Raw genomic sequence first — 20,982 nt, forward strand, 5'->3', positions numbered from 1 at the left:
ATTTGAATAAGGCAAAGTATGAAGAAAGAGCATAATAAAGGATGGATGGAAGGAGACAAGGGGATGGGTCGCTTGAAGATGGGGCAGGGTCCAGAGCCAAGGGGGAAAGGTGAGGGGGAGGAAAGGAAATAAGTAAAATAAAGATATGCCATGGACACGAACTTAATAACAAGGCAGCCTTGTGAAAACCTTAGAACTTGTCCTCACCCACCTTATTCACTGGCTTTGGCACCATGTGACTTCTGCTTCTTCCCCAAAGTCAAAATTATCATGAAAGTTAAAATTTTTGAGGAGTCAGGACATTGAGGCAGCCACAACAGTGCAGCTAAGGACACTCATGGAAGAGAACTTCTACATAGTACTCATGAAAGAGGACTTCCTGTGCTGCCATGTTCAGGAACCTAATAACAATAAATGTAAAGATTATGAAACATAAAAATGGGATAAGATTAATAATATCAGTAAGAATGAAAATGGGGAAAGTGGAATTAAAGGAGGTTGGAGGAAGGAGAGAGGGAAAGGGATTGAATAAAGAAACAAATTGTATTGTACACTGCATGTACTGCAAAAATGCACTAGTAAAAGAAGAAAAAAATTAATTATACAATAAAGTGTTACTATATTAATATGTACACATATTCATTAAATTAGAACAACATTTAATTTGGCACTCTTGTCATTGTTTAAGAAATTACATGAACACAAGTACAAATTCCGGAAAATAATGACTAAAACCATAAAAGTAAATTCTGAATCTGCAACTCATATAGTAGTCTACAAAATACTCAGAATATTTACCAATAAGACAAAAGTAATAAGACTTGACCAACTAGATTAGTGAAAAATCAAATCAGAATGTAAGAAAATGTACATCATTTACTAAGATTATTCAATATATTATAGCTTTAATAAGAAGAATCTCATCTTTTAAATTAAAAATTATCATGCACAGATTATGATATTCAAATCACAAATAATGGTGGGCTTTCTCTTCTCCTATTCTAGATTTACATGTACATACACCTTTTCTCAGGTTAGGCAAGGAGAATTTCTGGCCACTGGAGATGGAATAGGGAATGGTAGGAACTTTTCACTTGCTGGGAAAATTAGTGAGCTTCCATTGACTGCTTATACTTATAGCAAACATGAAATTATTGGTCATTGTCTCCCAAGACATGCTTAGAGCTTCCTCAGAGAGGAGAGTGCTCTCTCTACAAAGCTCTCATCCTTCCCTCCATTCTCTGTGGCAACATCGAGTGTTGGTTCCTGTGTACTCTCCACCTAAGGCCTGCAGCTTTCTATTTGACTCCACTGACTCACTAGTAGGAATCTCTTTTTAAATGACCCATGATCAGCACTTTTACCGAGTTATAGGGAAAATGAAACTCATTCCCATGGCAGCTCTTCTATCCTCTCTCAGTAACGTGGAGGTCCCTTTAACCAGCTTTAGGTATTAGGCTTCTGTATTATAAAACGTCAATTTCCTTCTTCCCTACATGGCATAGAGTCCATGGCAAGTTTTCTAAGAAAACTTTTGATGATCCTTTCACTTCACATACTTTGGGTGAAAAGAAAATATCCCTTTGCTTTATCTTCCATAGTTCTGAAGAAATATTCACCTATAAGATGTATAAACCAGTGTCTATTATATTTTTAAAGCATATGCCAAGATACGGACTCCAAGGACAATACAAAAAGGGAAAGGAAAACTGGAAAGAGGTTTAGAATACTCTGGAAGATTTGAATTATTAGGTGAAGTGAAACCAATAAAATTCATACCATTTTTTAATACTATAAAATTAAACCTATAGTTGGGCTTGGTGGTGCATACCTGTAACACTAGAACTCTAGAAGACTGAGACAGGAGGATTACAAGTTAGACCCTAGCATGGGCAATTTACCAACTTAGTGAAGTTCTGTCTTAAAATCTATAAAAATAATTAAATAAAGTGTTGGGCAGACAGACCTCTGTGTGTGAAAGCCCAGGGTTCATTTTGCAGTAAAATCAATCAACGCATCAAAACGACACCCTATTCATTACGTTGTTGACTTGGATAGAAGTATGTTAGAAAAACCTATGACTTTTGGAATCTGTTCCAAATAATTTTTAATAAACCAATAATGTTTAAAAAGTAAGTTAAATTATTGTTGAAAGTCACAAGTATCAATTTGCTGGAGAGTGACCTTAAAAACTTTCATGTGAATTTGGATATATTTCAAGGTGAACAGGAACAATGCCTGTGACTTCAAGCAGTAAGTATGAAGTAGACTGGCATAGGTAATACACATAATGGTCTCTCAGGTTAGGAAACTGTTAGCCAAATGGAAGATACAACTAAAACTGACCCAAACTCTAAAGAAATGCATCACAGTAATTACAAGAAAGTAAAATATATTGTCATTTTCGGTTTTGGTAGACAAAGCACTTTTATTAAGAACGTTTTTTCATTTCTCCCCTAAGACATCTTTAATTTTCAGCCTGCTAGAAGGCACTCACCCTTCATGTTAGAAATTTGGTTGTGACAGTTCAAGGCATAAATATGAGATAAAACAGGAGGCAAAGGTGGAAAAGTCTCTGTTTTGGGGAGTAAGTTAATTTGTAGAAAGATTTTACGAACCTTCTATCATTCCTTACAGTCCATCAATATGTCATTGCCACATCCATCAACACTAAGGGAAATGGGATTTACCTCTGAAGCAGGTCTCTGGGAAACACTTTTATATAAAGGGGAAATGAAACTGAAACTCTTTCAGAAAGGAAGAGGCGTGATGGTGGATGGATTGACAACTTACACTGCATGCTAAGGCTCCGACTAATCAAATCCTTGGCTCTTTTCTGAAAAATCTTATGATTAAAATGCCTATTGAAATACGTCTTCCTGTTTCTGTATCTCTTCTCCTTGAAGTTTTCTATATTTTTAAATTTTCTTGAGAAAATCTTTATATAAATTATGGCAGAGCTCGGCGTGGGGCAGGGCCCCGGCGCGCTTGTGCCCTAGCGGCGGGCCGCGGCGGCCGGGATGGAGGGAGACTGAACCATGTCCTCCCGTTCCCTGAAGAACCAAGGCGCATCCTTAAATCCAGCACCCCTTTTATTCTACAAGGGAGAGTATATCAAAACGGATATTCCGAATCCCCCCACCTCCAAATGTATCACTTACTGGAAAAGAAAAGTGAAGTCTCAATATATGCGGCTTCGCCAGCTCAGACGGCTGCAGGCGAACATGGGTGCAAAGGCTCTGTATGTGGCAAATTTTGCAAAAGTTCAAAAAACCCAAATCCTCAGTGAAGAATGGAAGCAACGCCGTGTCCAGCCCGTGCAGTCGATGAAGCCTGTGAGCGGGCACCCTTTCCTCAAAAAGTGCACCATCAAGAGCCTCTTCCCGGGCTTCGCCAGCCAGCACATGCTAATGTGCTCCCTGAACACCGTGGCGCTGGTGCCCATCACGTACTCCTGGTCGCCGCTGCAGCAGAACTTCATGGTGGAAGATGAGACAGTTCTGTGCAATATTCCCTACATGGGGGATGAAGTGAAGGAAGAAGATGAGACGTTCATAGAGGAGCTGATCAACAACTATGACGGCAAAGTCCACGGCGAGGAAGACATGATCCCCGGCTCGGTCCTCATCAGCGACGCCGTCTTCCTGGAGCTGGTGGATTCCCTGAATCGGAACTCAGATGAGGCGGAGGAAGGCCACAACGACGCCGCCAACGGAAAGCAGGGTGACGGCCAGGAAGACCTGCCAGTGACCCGGAAGAGAAAGCGCCATGCTGTGGAGGCCAACAGAAAGAGTTTCCAGAAACAGTTCCCCAGTGACATGATCTTCAGTGCCATCGCCTCAATGTTCCCCGAGAGCGGTGTCCGGGATGACATGAAGGAGAGGAAACCGGAGCTGACGGGAGATGTCGGACCCCAATGCCCTCCCCTCGCAGTGCACACCCAACATCGACGGCCCCAACGCCAAGTCCGTGCAGCCCGAACAGTCCCTGCAGTCCTTCCACGCGCTCTTCTGCAGCCGCTGCTTCAAGTACGACTGCTTCCTGCACCCTTTTCATACCACCCCCAACGTGTATAAACGGAAGAACAAAGAAATCAAGATCGAACCAGAACCCTGTGGCTCCGACTGCTTCCTTCAGCTGGAGGGCGCCAAGGAGTATGCCGGGCTGCACAACCCCCGCTCCAAATGCTCTGGGCGGAGGAGGCGACGGCACCATGTGGTCAGCGCTTCCTGCCCCAACACCTCCACCTCCACTGTGGCTGAGACGAAAGAATGGGACAGAGACAGGGACACGGGCAACCACTGGGCCTCCAGTTCTTCAGAGGCCAACTCCCGCTGCCAGACCCCCACCAAGCAGAAGACCAGCCCTGCCCCGCCCCACTTCTGCGTTATGGAGGCCCCGTCTGAGCCCGTGGAGTGGACCGGGGCCGAGGAGTCCCTGTTCCGCGTCTTCCACGGCACCTACTTCAACAACTTCTGCTCCATCGCCTGGCTGCTGGGCACCAAGACGTGCAAGCAGGTCTTCCAGTTTGCAGTCAAAGAATCGCTTACCTTGAAGCTGTGCACCGATGCGCTCATGAACCCCTCCCAGAAAAGGAGGAGGAAACACAGATTATGGGCCACACACTGCAGGAAAATCCAGCTGAAGAAAGACAACAGTGCCACGCAAGTGTACAACTACCAGCCCTGCGACCACCCGGACCGGCCCTGCGACAGCACCTGCCCCTGCATCATGACCCAGAATTTCTGTGAGAAGTTCTGCCAGTGCAACCCGGACTGCCAGAACCGCTTCCCCTGCTGCTGCTGTAAGACCCAGTGCAACACCAAGCAGTGTCCCTGCTACCTGGTGGTGCTCGAGTGTGACCCTGACCTGTGCCTCACCTGCGGGGCCTCAGAGCACTGGGACTGCAAGGTGGTGTCCTGCAAGAACTGCAGCATCTAGTGCGGCCTTAAGAAGCACCTGCTGCTGGCCCCCTCAGACGCTGGCTGGGGCACCTTCATCAAGGAGTCGGTGCAGAAGAACGAGTTCATCTCCGAGTACTGCAGCGAGCTCATCTCCCAGGATGACGCCGGCCAGCGAGGGAAGGTCTGTGACAAATACACGTCCAGCTTCCTCTTCAACCTCAACAACGATTTCGTGGTGGATGCTGCCCAGAAAGGGAATAAAATCCGATTTGCAAACCATTCGGTGAACCCCAGCTGTTACGCCAAAGTGCTCATGGTGAACGGAGACCACCGCATCGGAATCTTCGCCAAGAGGGCCATCCAGGCTGGCGAAGAGCTCTTCTTTGACTACAGCCCCGAGGCCTCAGCAGCAGCCACCACGAGTGAATTCACGCACTTTACAGTCCTGTGGCTTGTGACCTCTTCCTTAATAAAGCGTCGGTGCCACCTGGAAAAAAAAATAAATTATGGCAGAAAATGTAGTACGTAGTTCGTAATTTTTCTTCGAAAATGATTTTTGGTTGGATAAAGCTTAAAAAACAAAAGTAATCAGTGCATACAACTATTTTCTTGGATGTCTCAGTTCTATATCCTTTAGGCATTTATAAATTGAATATTTGGGGGGTTTTATATCTTGAAGTAATAACCTCAGTATAACTGTATTTGGAGACGAGCCATTCAAGGAGGTACAGTGAAATTCCTTCAAAAGGGGAGGGCTATGGTCACATAAGATTATACAAGAAACACCAAAGGGCTCCTTCTCTCCATCTCTACCTCTCTGTGTGCTGCTCTCTTACCCCACCACCACCACCTCAAGAATAGAAGGAGAAAAGCCCATGCAAGGACCTGATAACTGGGGCTCCACCTGCAGTCATGGGGCAGCCCTTACCAGAAGCTGACTGCACTGATATCACCGTCTTGGACGCCCAGCCACCACAGCTGGGAGAAAACAAATCCTGGTGTTTGAGCAAGGCAGTCTATGACATTTTTTGCTTGGCAGTCCAGAGGAGCTTAATACAGGATTCTTTCCCAACCATCTAAGATTTAATAACATCAATCCATTTCTGTTTGTAACATCTGCTCTAGGTAGGGCACCTGCTTCATTCTGCTCTGATACCTTAAAAATATTTTTTTCTTTCTAGTCATTACATCAATATCTTTTAAGGTGATTTTTATATTGTTTTCTTTACTAAGTATCTCAAAAGTGATTTGTATTGTTCAGATCTTGATTTAAACAAACCATTGTATAAAATGACATTTTTGAGACAATAACATTTTTGAATGCTAATTTAATAGTTGGTAATATTAAGTATTTAAGTGTAATAATGCCTTAATTGAAAAATGGAAGTACATTTCTAAGTACTTACATGTAGATAATATGATACAATTTGCTTTAAACTCATCCTATGTAAGGTAAGACAGTAGAATTGGAGAATAAAAATTAAAACTAGATGTAGTTAATTGTAAAAGTTGAGCATTGGACATATACAGTTTATTATTCTATTTTCTATACTTTTTTGTGCATTTGAAAATTTACATAATTCAATTTTTATGTTTTTTGCATATATTTAACTTTATATATGTGTACCCAATGAAAATATGACATGCATGTAGAAATACAAAGTCTAATATCTTCTTACTTTCTCCACTGCTAGTATTTTTTATCTCTGTTTTCTACCAACTGATCTCTCACCCAATTTCTTCCCTTGCCCCTCTAGGACTTCTTTTCAACACATGAGTTAGAATGATGATTTTAGAATAGAAAGTCCAATCTTCCTCTTCAATTGAAAACCTTTTTCATTATGTTCACAGTAAAATAGTGCATTGTACATGATGATCTGTGTGGTCTAATCCCAGCCCTTTATCGCTTTTAACTCTCTGCCTTTCCTCTACTCCAGCTATGTCAGGCTCCTTGCTGTGTCTGGCATATACCTATGCTATTAACTCTTCTTGGATCACATTTCTGAGATATCTCTCTGGATTCTTCCTTCCTGCATTTCTGCTGTGGCTTCTATATTTAAAACTCAACCTTATAAATGTATTGTTTTCATTGACCCTTCCCTCATTTTATCTTTTGACTTAATAATATTATAATACATCACAATAATATGAGTTCAGAAAGAGTGATCAGAATTTGACAACTTATTTCTTTACAGCCTCTGTCTCGAATTAGAAGATAGGAATGACTGGACCCTTTTAGAAAAAGATAGCCAACTTTTTCTCAGGAATCCAGTGGTCTCTGAATATCCTTTGAGGATGCTACTCGTTAGGAGATCTGGAAATTCCTGGACTCTCAGCAGCTGTCCTGGGTGTACTGGAGATTTCACGGTAGAAATGGAGGGATTATACATTACCACAGAGTGTTGGGTCGATGCTAGTGGTCATGGTGTTAAATATTAACAATACTACCTGTTGTTCTTTCATATAAAATTATTCATCTTTGATAATAAGTAGTAAGGAAAACCCACTAAATTTCTAATCAATCTTCCTTATTTCCCTTAAATTCTTTTATTGGTACATTTTAGGCATACATTTACATTCATCATTGGGTGCTTGTACCTGTACATGATGCATCTTGGTTCTTATTTTTTCCCCATTACCTGTAAACCCTTTGCCCCCTCCACCCTTCCCTATTTACAAAGACTTTGTTTACACTGTTTCCTTTTCTCATGATTTTTCCTTTCCCTTCTTTCCTTTCCCCTTCCCTTTCCACTTCCCCTATCACTTTGGACCTTTTCTTCCTATTTCAAATTATTAATTATTTGTTATAATCATTTTAATCCTTATTTATACTTTCAGTTTCTCACACTAGAGAAACTATTCGGTATTTACACCTGTGTCCTATTTATTTCACTTAAGAGTATGGCCTCAATATGCATCAATTTAGTTATATATGTCTCTAGTTTGTAGTTCTTTATGGCTGAGTAGTACTCCATTTTATAAAAAAACCACATCAAATCAATTTTAATGCTGGAGGAGACAACTGCCACTCAGCGATGTAAAACTGCAGCTCTGTTATGTCTAAAGGGCGGTGACACCTGCAGAATTCTTGATTTCCAGGACACATGATAAATAGATTCAAATCACTCATTATATTATGATGCTGTAACCCTAAATGATACCTGACTTAATATCATATACTCTGCTCATTATAGAAGGGAAAGATTTATTATACTTAATATGTTCTGAGTACAAAAAAAATGTTCTGAGTATTTTCTTTATTTTTTTCTAGTAATATCAATATTATTGTGATTCATATTATTTTCACTTTATTATTAATATTTTCCTTAATTTTAAGCATTCACAAGGTATCTCAAATTCTGTATAATTTTGAACAATTTCTATTTCACAGTACTTTTTATTCTTTTTGGTCTTTATTTTCACTTTCAGTTTCTCACACCAGAGAAACAACATGATATTTACTCATGTGTTCAATTTATTTCATTTAAGAGTATGTTCTCAAGGTGCATTCATTTACCTAGAAATGTTTCAAATTTATCCTTTTTTATGGCTGAATAGTACTCCAGTGTGTAAAAAACCCATATCTTTTTTATCCATTTATCAGTTGAATTTGGGTTTATTTTTGTTTATTGTTTATCTTCCTTGTCTGTAACATGACTATGAAAACAGAGATTTTCTATTTTGTTCACTGTTCTGTCCTAGAAATTTAATACTGTGCCTCTCACACTAAAATCTTAACAAATATTTCTGGCTATTCATTGAGATTCTGGAATTTATTCTGTACTTGTCAGCTCTAAAACTCACCTTGCCATTCTTGTGATACTGCTTTCTTATACACTTTTTTCTCTGTAAAGACCAAAAAGTCACATTCAAAATGAAAATGGAATTCTAACCGAGACTACCTTTGAAATTTAGTCCATTATGTTCTTCATGTGAAGGATTTCAGTCTTTCAAAGTCTCAGTGGTGCAACCACAGTTTATGTCTTATCCCATGATTCATTCACTGTTATGTGGTAAACAGTGGTGCAAAGTTTGAAAAGAGAACCTGCAAAGAGGGCACAGTGTATTAATTCATGAGCTTTGAGTATTTTCTTAAAGTATGTTTTGCTATTGTGCAAAAGCTAGAAATTATGGATTCAAATTGTGTTCTAGAAATGAAATTCTATCAACTAAATTGTGTTCCTTCAGAAGTGAAACAAATACAAATAGCTTATGTAAGATATTCAGTTACTCTTAACAGATGTACAAATATCTCCTTGTTTCATGTGATCAATGTTTGCACACACATTATGTTGCACTTGGAATAATAAAGTAGGACCAATTTTAAGAGTTTTGCTTCTGGAAGACGTAGAAAACCAGAGCAGCGAGTGTTCAGAAACAGACCTTTTAAATTCAGATGAAGATTAAATAAAAATGTCTTAACTGCATGAATGTCTTGACATTCCTTTGAGAACTCAATATTGTAGTTTTGGAATCAACATGAATGCAAGACTCCTAAAACCTGAGACCTCATTTTACTTCCATTTCCCTGTGAACCTGTAAAAGCCCCTAATCGCTACACTTCAGATTTTTCATCTGTTTCAAAAGCAGAAATAAACTTCCCTCTGTCTTTTGCTGTACTAAAGTCTGGTTATTAAAACCTTGAGAAAGGAAATAAATAAAATTTCTCAGGCAAACATTAGGATTTAAATTTACAAAGTATTCAAAGTTTAAGACTTGTAACTCTTTACCGCATGCCACCATTAAGTGTGTTGTGCATCCACATAAATTTAGCAAGAGTGCTTGAACTTGAACTACTGCCTTCCTTGGGAGCAGACAGAAGGAAAGTATCTTTTCATGAAAGTATCCTTGAATTATCTGGGTTTCTATAAAAATGTTTTTGGTTTCTTCAATAGTTTATACTTTAATTTATGGAGCCCATAAGCCATCTGTCTTTGATTCACATTGAGATTTGTACAGTCTCAAAAATTTCTTCTCTGGTTTTAGTGAAAGGGGTGAAATAAAACTTGCTTTTACATTGATGCTTGGAATAGAAAGCTTTTTCCACTGCATATGAAATCACCAGAATTTTTTTTCCTCACAAGCTTGCAGTTACAGCCTATACTCTGAGATCATTAGATAACAACAGGTGTAGGACTGGTGCATCTGAGAAAACCAAAATGAAATTTGGTGTCTTGCTTCACCTCTTTAATTACTCTGCAAGCCTGAGAAAACATTGAAGGAAATAAAACAACTTAATAGAAAATTCATCCTCACTTCATTAATTCTACAATCTTAAGCCCATCTGTTTTTAATGTTCTGCTTCTTACTGCTCTTGGAGAAATCCCTCTTGTGCTGCTACGCCAGTACAGTTCTTCGGCTGTTTTTCTTCCTCTTCCTTCTCCTTCAACTTCATTTGTTTAATTTTTCAGGGGTCTCTCTCATATGAAAATTTTTTTAATTTTCAGTTTCAGTTAACTGCAACTCTGTCTTTTGGTTCAAAATAAACAAGATGTTGAATCTTTTATTTATTTCTTCCCATTGATGGCTTCTTGTTCTCAACCAATTGAGTGAGGCACAAAGGAAAGACATCTCCGCCATTCATGTGAGGTTTATTTGTAAAACAGAAGTCTCAGAGAGATAGTGACATGGTACCTTTAGCCATTCAGGATTCATAAATACTGCAGCATTCCTTGATGTTGTTTGTGTCTAGAATTGCTCCCTATCTGGAGTTGAGTGTCTTTCTCTAGAGTTAAGAAGAATATATATCTGGGGCTAGAGATAGTGCTATGTTTGAATTTATTCATTGAATCCTTGACAAAACAGAAAAGCTTTTCCTCTGCCCATGGCTACAATTTTGACTCAGCTGAGGATGAGCAGAATGTTGATGGCATAACCAACCTCTTCAGTGTGTCTGTCAGGCGGATATGACCTCTTCCCCTTTTGCAGCATTACCTAGAAAACAGATGTAAAATTATTTATGAAATACACCTTCAAGAATGATAAAAAAGAATCTTTCCCACATGAAGTTTTTATTTGACATACTCTAAGAAACTTTATGTTAATAGATACAAATTTGAGTTAGTAATTTTCCAACAATTAATTGTTGTTTTTCTTGTTTTAATTCGTTTATAGTTTATTATGGTAAAATTTAAACACATACAGGTAATAGTTATTGTTGAAATCTTTTTATCTAATAAATGTTTAATAGCCAATTTGTTCAAATTATAATCCATAGTCTACCTGCTGTATTTCCTTAAAATGTCTCATTATTTTCAGTTCATGTTCTTGGTAAATATATTATGAATTGTTACACAGTAAGCAACTATCAACCAACGAAGTATCAACTGTTTTAATTCCTCATCTAAAATTTTTGTTTGTTTGTTTGTTTGAGACAGGGTCTTGCTATGTAGTTCATTCTGGCTTTGAACTCACTGTGTAGCCCAGATTGGCCTTGAACTCACGGCAATCCTCCTGCTGGCGCCTCTCAGTCCTAATCTAAAAGTTAACACTGTTCTGGCTTCTAGCATAACAGATAAGTTTGGCACATATATAATAATTTCTAAAAATGTATATTTTAAGGAGATAATTTCTGGGTAATAGTATACATATATGTTAAACATTAATATTTATTGCCAAAAAATTTGCCAAAATGATTGTGACAAATTGTACAGATAACAGCAATGTATAAAAAACTCAATTTTTCTATAAGATTGCTACTACTTACATTTTTATGACTTAACATTTTTTGTTGTTCTTATGGGTATATAATGGTATATCACTGTGGAAAACTTACATTTCTGTGATGATTAATGTAGTTAGCCAGTTGGATATACTTTTTGCCTGCTCAAGTCTTTTGTACATTTATTTCTGTGAAGATTTTGTTAGTTGCATGTATTACAACACTTTTTCCACTCTGAGTTTGTCTTTTCATACTTACAAGATTTATTTAATATGTGTTTAAATTATATTGTAAAAGACAATATTTATATAGCTAAATATATTCTCATTATAAAGAAATAATTACTACGGCAAGCAATTACTTAACATTCAAATATTTACTTTTTGAGGTGTTGAGGTAAGGTAAAATCTACCCTCCTAGGACATTTCCAGTGTACAATGCATTGCCAATCTTGTTTTCTTTTTCTGTACACTGACATTGTTTACATAGAAATAATGCTGTGTCTTTCTATTCTCTGTTAATTCTTCTTTTATTCTTTCAATCTCTCTCCCTTCTTCTTGCATCTTTTAAAAGAATCGTCTATACTTCCTATTCTATTATTTTGTTGTGCTACTGATTGACCAGTAATTAAGACTTCATATGATTTGACTGATTGTTGATTAGTTAACACTATACTTAGGTGATCTTTCTCTTTATACTGTTGAAATTTTACCATTAACTCCTATTTTCTTTACTTATTGTATCAATCATTTATCTGTGTTTTAAATAAATTGATCTATGGTCATCAAGTACCTGCTCACTTTCTGTATTAAAAATGATTAATAAATATAGAAATGAACTTGATGCATCATTTAAATCACAAACACACATACATCAATAATCCAAGTGGATGAGTAATTACAATAGAAACTAGAGTATATATTCAGGAAGTAATGGAAAGTTTTATAATATAAATACTGCCCCTGGTTAATCTCCAGCTGTTTAAACCATACATAGATTGTTCCAAAAAATTGCCCAAGGCTTCTTTATAGTCATTTTGTTATATTTGGGACCTAATGCAGATTTATGTTTTAAACTATTGCTTATAAATGATGATCTCCTTTATCTGTTCCCAATGCAATTAACACTAATTCAGATCCTTTTATCTATTTTAAAAATAAATAAGTACAGAAAAATTTCTAGATGTAAAATAAACATACAATAATGCAAATCAAAACCACATGTACAGTTACATTTTCTAGCAAGTGCTTTGGAATAAAAGAATGTTTCTATTAGCAAGAAGAAATAATTCAGAAAATACCAACGAAGAAGCAGAGTCAGGAAATAAATTAGAGAACGTCAAGAATTTTTTCTTTGGGAAAGGAAAATATACAGTATTTTGTGACAATATATAAATTCCTTCAGTGAAATTTACTCTTTTCTGTTAGTTTACATGAGATTAGGTTGCTTCCAAATAAAGGCTGTTAATTAATATAGAAATAAGGCTCTTTTATCTTTTAAATTGTGTATCATTGAAAATATTTTTTAGTATTATTTGGATTTTTTTTGACACAGGGAATAGTTAAATTGTGAAATTGTACAGGCTAGCTTTAAGTTTATTTTCCATCCTTCTACCTCAGTTTCCTGAGTAAATAGGATTAAAGCTTTTTATAATTTGATTTACTTCTTTATCTAATCATGATTATGATAACTCTATGGTCAAATCAAAATTCAGACAAAGTGGTTAAATTCTCTTTACTGAAAATAAAGGAAGAGGCTCCACCAACTCCTTTTCTTATTGCATATACTTTAGAAAACAATTAACTATCACAGGTGATCTACTAAGTTAATTTAGAAGAAACTATATGAGGTAAGATGGAAAAGACAAATCCTCCTCTTCTGTTGGATGGCACTTGAAGTGGTATTCACTGAATTTTTTATTACAACTCATAAAGACACTAAAGAGGATTTCTAGAACTGATTCATAGAGTCACAGAAATGATGGGATAATCATGTTGGAAGAGAGGGGAAATGGTTTCAAGAAAATTAATGGTAATGCATATTTTACTGTGATAATTTGCAAGATTTAAATATTTACCCTGTCAAGTAAAACCTTGGGTTCCGAGTAACTTGTTCTGTGAGTGGTCTGCAAGATGAGCAAACATTTCTAATATAAATGAATGATGTCTTTCAATATGAGTACTAAGTGACACTAAAGGTCACATGACACAACTAAGCCAATAGTTCTCTCTCTCTCTCTTTCGGTCTCTCGCTCTCTCTCTCTCATTGTGGGATTGTGGATGATTGTCTTACAACAGCAAGAGATTATGGAAGAGATCTCATTTGCAGAGGAGGAGAAAAAATGCGGAAGAATCACTTCAAAAGAGATTAGGGAGATGTGTAAAATGTGGGAAACTGCAAAATTTTATAGAAAAGAACCACATGAATAAGGCTGTAACAGTGCAAGTGATGAATGTGTTTAAGGACAATAATGTTACATTTCCACAAAATGCTCAAAAGGAGGCCAAAACAAGTGTAACTGTAAAGGTTCCTTGTTAATGTTGCATGAAAAGAAAAAGATTCCATTGAGCCAATAGTAGTGGTTTCATTAGTGATAGTGAAAATCATCCTACACAATAACCCTCCTGTCTCTTGTCTCCCTTACACCAACTGCAAAGGTTTTCAAAGGTACGTGAAAGTTAATTTATTTATTTCTCTGGGCCAGGGATTTAGCTCAGCAACACTGTGCCTGCCTCACAAGTGCAAGGTCCTGAGTTTGATCCCCGGTACCAGAAGAGTAATAATAACAATTTATTTTTTTCTCTTTGTATTTTGTATTTTCATTAATATTTTGTTTTATATTGCAGTTTTATAATCATTTTAGTCATTTTGTTTTATAATAATTTTTTATGAGTAGTCTGTGTTGTGGAATGAATCATCTGAGTTTCCTTTATTTCTTTTGAGAAACTCTCTTTGAAATACAAGTGCTTTGGGTTACAAGCAAGTTTCCAAAATGAATTATATTCCCAAACCAAGGTTTTACTTTATTTTGATCATAATGAGGCAAATGATGCTTTCAAGTCTTCACATGTTATGCTTGTATCTAGATGTCCCCCCAAAGCCTCAAGCAGTCATAAGTTTTGGAGCTGGTTGAATCTAGAATGTGTCATGCTGGGATTAAGGCCATGATGATGGGACTGATTAATGGTACGATGCTAGGAGTAAGGTTGCCCCGCCCTGGGTATGAGTACTACCCACCCTAAATGCAGACAATGATACAAGAAAATAAAACAATTTTGTCTTCCAGTAAGAATTCTGGATAGAATGATCAATGTAGTTAGCCAGTTGGATATACTTTTTGCCTGCTGGCAAAATAGATAGAATATAAGGGTCACAAACTGAGTTGAATAAGAACAGAATCAAATTCAGTGGTTAGGTTCAATGTTGACTGTATGTGGATATTTGATTCAGTTCTAGTCTAGTTTGGTTTGCAACCAGAATCACAGAAAGAACTGAGGTGCCACAGGTACTCATTGTGCTACTGAGGTACCGCTGTATTTATAAATAAGTACATGTATATATCTTAAAAGTTCAGAGCTACAATATTAGTCTTTGTTTTCCTTTACTTGTGCTAGGCAATCAACAAGTGTTAATGAAAAGTCTAGTAGTTATGTTTCTAAAAATATAGTGAATTATTAATTGGGGCATTAAAGTTCATTGATGTTATGTAAATTGGTTTATATTTCACTCATATTATATCCATGAATGTGAGATTTAAACAAGGCTAATATATGTGGACTAAAGCTGATGTCAACTTAAGTAACTATATGTTCCAGGACAAAGTAAGTCATGTTTACTTAGTCTTCAAAATACCTGAGAAGCAGGGAATGGTAGCACATGTCTACACCTCCACCCATTCAGGATGCTGAGCCAGGAAGGGTCCCAAATTCAAGTATGGGGCACCCTATCTCAAAAAACAAACAAACAAAAAATAAAATGTGATTTACAAATCGGTTAACATCACATAATCATTATACTGCAAGCATGTATTAATAAAAATTTAAGAAAATAAAAATTAAAAGATAAAGTGAATTTTTAAAATCTAGAAATTTTTAGCAATATATTTTTATGAGCCATAAAAACATTTCACAGTTTTCCTCATTCCCATAATTACGGTTCACTTTTCAGTGTGGTAAAGGCTGGAAGTTATCTTTACTTTGACCAAAGTTTTTATCTTTGGCAAGAAAAGGTTATCACGTGTATTTCATGGCGTTCTTGAACTAGTATAATAGCTTAGTTTAGTTACTACATGTAGGCAGCTAGAGAAGCCTATAAGTTCTGACAAAAGAGTTAAGCAAGAAAAATAAAATAACCCACCCAGATTAATTTGAGCATCTAAGCCAAGTTTAGAGATGTAAAGATCAACATAAGAACTAGGGAAAAAAATGTTGGGCTAGAATAGAGGGATAAAGACTCTTCCCTCCATGAGAAAGAGTCTTATCCAGGGCCTAAGAGCTCCTTTTTACCTAGACACAGACTTCAGGAGACCATGAAACACAGCCGGTTTCCTTTTGAACTCTTTTGAAGCCAGCCCTCTGTGCTCTACTTATTTATATAAGGCTGAGGTAAACAAAGCATGACAGAACTGGTACTTATAACCCCCGTGGTGGGAAACTCACCGAGAACTTTTTCTTATTATTTTTAATGAACATTCTCCCAAATACCTCCTTTTGTCTTCAAATATAGTCTTTAATTTGGGGAGACAAAAAATTCAGGTTTATACAAAATTAACTGTTGAACCACACACAGAATTTTGAAGATGTCAGTGAAACTGACAGTTGTTAATTGAACACACATCATTTCTGCCTTATTTGTTCTCAGAAAATATATTTTAATCAGATCTGAGGATTACAGCATCACATATTTGCTTCAAATTTAATTATGCAATATATGTAAGCATGCATAGGTCTATAAATATAAATTTCCCAAGGACCTCAGGCAGTAGTTAGAATTATTTTTACCTAGAGCAAAGGAAATGGCCAATCATAATGGCCAATTATTTCAAAATAAAATATTTCATTAAAAAGCCTATAATGTCTCTAAAACATAGCTACTTTTCTACAGAACATGTGTATTACACTTTTAAAATTTTTCATCATGAACTACCCTGGAACTTTAGTACTTAAGCTCGAAAAACAATAATCACAGAGAATCTTTCAAGTCAAAGCAAGCTATCTTCCCAGACTTCTGTAAAACTAAGAGTTGGTGTTTTAGTTACCACTTTTGGATTTAGTTTATTTTCAGTGCTAGTGAGAAAAGTCCTAGGGCAAAACTAATTAGAAAGATATTATAAAAAGTGCTAAAATACCTTTAAGCAACTTGACAATTGTTTGAAATGCTAATCTCACTTTCTTCTGCAACCTGGAATTTATTCTTATGAATTTCTACTTCCGGGTATATAACAGAACTATCTGCAAATACAGAAATATGAAACTAAAATGGTCAAACTATGAGAGTATATTTGTCCTCTGTTCTTTGCATCATTTTTTCTAGGTAGTGGGAAAAAGTTAGATTTTTACCTATCCCTATAAAAATGGCATTTTAACATGTTAATAGACTCCACATAACAGTGAAGTTAATCCATTCTATTTTTACAATATCTCTCTGTAAAAAATCTCAAAGAAACAGTGGAATCTCACAGAGGTCACTGATGTTTTTGTGAGGAGACTATGTCTTTATCAGAAACTTTGATATTGATTCATAATAAGAAGTTTTAAGTCTCCAAAGATCTGGAGTGATACTGACCAATTTATGAATAGGAAAGTGAGGAATATAGTTTTATTATATTATCTAGTTGAGGAATTCCTTTAAAATATTGTTTACTAGAAATACATTCTCTATAAATACTTAAAAATTATTAAAATTTGTTTCAAGTTTCCAGCTCTTATATTTTAAAATTTCAGACAAAGAGAAAAATAACTTTAATAACATTTTGGGAGACGGAGTAGATGATTCCACAACTTTGGGGTAGGTCTAACTTGGTCTTGAGTTTCATTTCAATAATTTTATTAAATAACACAGACAGCTAAGTGAGATAGAAATTAATAGGTGGCCAAAGAAAGATCAGACCCTTGAGGGAGTCAGTGTAGATGATGAGACACACTGAAGAGAGCCAGGCCTCGAGATGGAGATTGAATAGCCAGGTCTGCAGCCCCTCTAGTGATAAAGAGCAGCTTGAAATTGTACTGTGATTAGCACCACATGATCCAGTGAGCTCAGACAGGCATCAGATGCAGAAGTGGGCAACCAAAGTATCTGGACTCATACTCCCCTTTCCAGTATTACTTTTCTTCTTTCCATGTACCCTTGCTATGTGATTTTTTTCCTATTGGATCAATATTAGCTAAGCAGCTGTACTTGTAATGCTATATGTTGATGGTAGTTTGACCCTTATTGTGATTTTGCTGTATAAAATACTCTTTGACAAAGAGCTTCAGTGGCCACCCAGTCAGGATCCTTCCTGGAAATCCAGGAGCTCTCATTATTATTATTTCTAAGAAAACTCTCCCAACTTCCCCCTTTCATTCTCGTCTTCATTCCTTGATGTTGTGAGATCACAAACTCAGTACACCTGACATCTAACAGGATGGGAATTATTTTTCCCATACCAATTCTATGTTAATATACTTTTGGAATTTTCCTCAAAACTAATTTAAAATCTTGCCACATTTCCATACATTTCACTTACAAAGGACAGGGTGCCCGGATTGGTGTAGACTGTTCATTAGTTTCATTTATGGCACAGCAGCAACATGAGCTTTGTGTTTATTTTGGCTCTCCTAGTTTCCATGTGCCTTCTCTCAAGTCTCACTGGTACAAAGCCAAAACATACTCAAGTAGACAAGGGTGTCACAAGTAGGAATCCGTGGGTTTAGGAAACTCTCTTATAAAAGGGCAGCTGGTAACCCTGTGTATCTTCCCTTCTGAAAAGAAACAATAGTTTTACCCTAAATTTTAAACAAATCTTCAGAAAAAGGAGAGAAAAGTTCTTTGCTATTGCTATTCTTCCATATTGCCAGGGAGAGATTTTATCCATCTGGAAGTTAAATAAATTTGAAGATATTACCTATACATTTCTATACATGAAGAAATGTGAGATTTATGGAGAATTACATATATCTCAAAATGAGATGATCTGGGATAGCCTTCACAGAAGAAAGAAAAGCTAAAAGTTGTAATTTGAATAAAAATATTCAAGAAGATGAAGGGTACATACACTTCATAAAACAACAGAATGGAAATAGCAGTTTTGATGTAAGTGAACTATACATGCATTGCATTGGCAGATTAGACAGCGTTTCAGGCCATACCAGACACTACATGGGATTTAATGTTGACATAAGTAGATCCTTTTGCATGCTTTACATAATGGCAAATTTAGGTTTTATTTTATAGAATATAACATTACTGGAGTATGACTAATAAAAACAAGCTGAAAGCCAATTTTACCATTGTTTTGCAAACGTTAAACATTACATAAAACATAAGCCCCTCACACTATACCTTCTCAGTTATAGTCTCATCTTTATTTTTCTCTACTATTCTCCAAGAATCAAACTTTCTATTTCCTTTTATTTCACTAAACTTTTATACTCCAGGAATTCTTTGTTAAAGAGAAAGCTATAATTTTCATATTTTACCTACCCCAAAGAGACCTTTTCCCCAGCTGGTTCATTTTTCCACTAGTTAGTTAGGTCAACAACGAATGTCTGTCTTATCATTAGGGAGAACAAGTAGGGACTACACTCATCTAGATTTCCAGTTCTACTCTCAAGTCGTTAATATTGATATTCTTATAGAATTCCTTTCTCATTCAAACTTGTCCATTTTAACTGTTCTCATGTGTAAAATTTTTATATATTAATGAAAGACTCTGATATATGTAATAACTATGCTTTGCTTTTCAAGTCATAGCATTCAACACACCTCTTGTTGATTCTATTGCTTTTCATACCCTTATAAAAACTTCTTCTGCATGGAGAATTCATTTTTTGACCTAAATCTGAAAATAGTCTGAGTCACTTATACTTTATTTCAGCTAATTAAAAACTAACCTGTATTATCCTATATGTAATATCACTAGATATTGTTTCCTCTGTAAGTTAATCTGTATCGACAAAAGCTTTGTAAACAACCTCCAACTGCACATAGCATTTGACCCTCCATAAACCACCACTTACTCAACACCTTGATTTTCTCTCAACAGAAAGTGTCCTACTTGGCTTTAATTTATTCTCTATGGACCAAATTCAAAGTACATAAAGTTAATTTTGATTATATAAATATTCCTAATTCTTATCTCCTCGTGTTTTGTCAAACAAGCTGAGAAAAGTACAGCTATGAATTTATCAACTGCATTATTCCTTTCTTTTTTGAGACAGCATCTTGCTGTGTAGTTCACAGTGGTCTTCAAGTCATTATAGAGCCCAGACTCACCTGAAACTCACAGTGATCCTCCTCAGCCTCCCAAGTACTGGGATTACAGCCGTCAAGGATGGTTTTGTCTTTCTCATGTTTATGCCCAGTTTTTAAGTATTAAAGAAAATCATACAAGCAATTATATAAGTAACACTTGAATTCATGTTGGCAAACCTCATTTAGGAGATAATCAATAATTAAAATAATCATTGGGCCAGGGATTTAGCTCAGTGGTTCCAACACCTGCCTCGCAAGCGCAAGGTCCCAAGTTCGATCCCTGGTACCAAAAAAAAAATAATAATAATTAAAATAATCATTGATAATTTAAAATCTCCATGGGATACTATCTCCAAGGGCTTTTAACTAAGTGTAGAAAATATCTTTGTGATTTAGCAAATAACCTTTAATCCATTTAGTACATGCAAATTTCGATAAGAAGGATTATTGCTTATGAAAATCACAGCTCAATACAGCAATAAATTTTGAATTTTCTGAATACTTCTAGAGATAATAAGAGTCAACATTAATAACAATCCTAGGACAATTTGGAAGGTGCATGTTTAAAAGCCAAAAACGGACATCTTACATATTGCTGGTAATACAATTTTTCATATTTCAGATGGTTTTATCCTATACCTGAATGTTTCTGGGGGAGAAAATTTCAGCAATTAGCATTTATTCTTTAATCCAAAATGTACTAATTTTTGATACATTTTTCTTTGAAGTATAATTTTCAAGTTTTGAGGGTTTCCTTAGATCCAGTTTTATAATCAAATCTTGTAGTTTTCAGCCTGAATTTACTTAATATAGCTGTAAATAACATGATTAAGATTACTGTCATAGCAGAAATGTGTGCATTTTTTCTTTTATGGAATATATAGTATCAGAGAGAAAGATATATGATGAAAATGTTCTCTGATAGCCCTGAATTAAAATCAATTGTATTATTTAATAAATTCA

General features: G+C 36.1%; 1 protein-coding gene and 1 pseudogene across 1 annotated transcript in view; one reads left to right on the top strand and one right to left on the bottom strand.

Annotated features, from left to right (window-relative positions):
• Positions 1–2,316: 2,316 nt before the first annotated feature.
• LOC101720466 (histone-lysine N-methyltransferase EZH1 pseudogene) lies at positions 2,317–6,964 on the top strand (annotated as a pseudogene).
• Positions 5,255–20,982, bottom strand: part of LOC147830481 (uncharacterized) — an 86,563-nt gene continuing 70,835 nt past the window's right edge. Inside the window, exons 6-9 of the mRNA XM_087207732.1 lie at positions 15,418–15,508; positions 10,785–10,838; positions 8,807–8,949; positions 5,255–5,391 (exon numbers count right to left, since the gene is read on the bottom strand). The gene's annotated coding sequence lies outside the window, so the exon portion shown is untranslated. The remainder of the gene's footprint in view (positions 5,392–8,806; positions 8,950–10,784; positions 10,839–15,417; positions 15,509–20,982) is intronic.

This window comes from Heterocephalus glaber, unplaced genomic scaffold (genome assembly GCF_053883595.1).
Source record: "Heterocephalus glaber isolate CG9 unplaced genomic scaffold, H.glaber_assembly_v1.0 deba00000122, whole genome shotgun sequence".
Lineage (NCBI taxonomy): Eukaryota > Metazoa > Chordata > Mammalia > Rodentia > Bathyergidae > Heterocephalus > Heterocephalus glaber.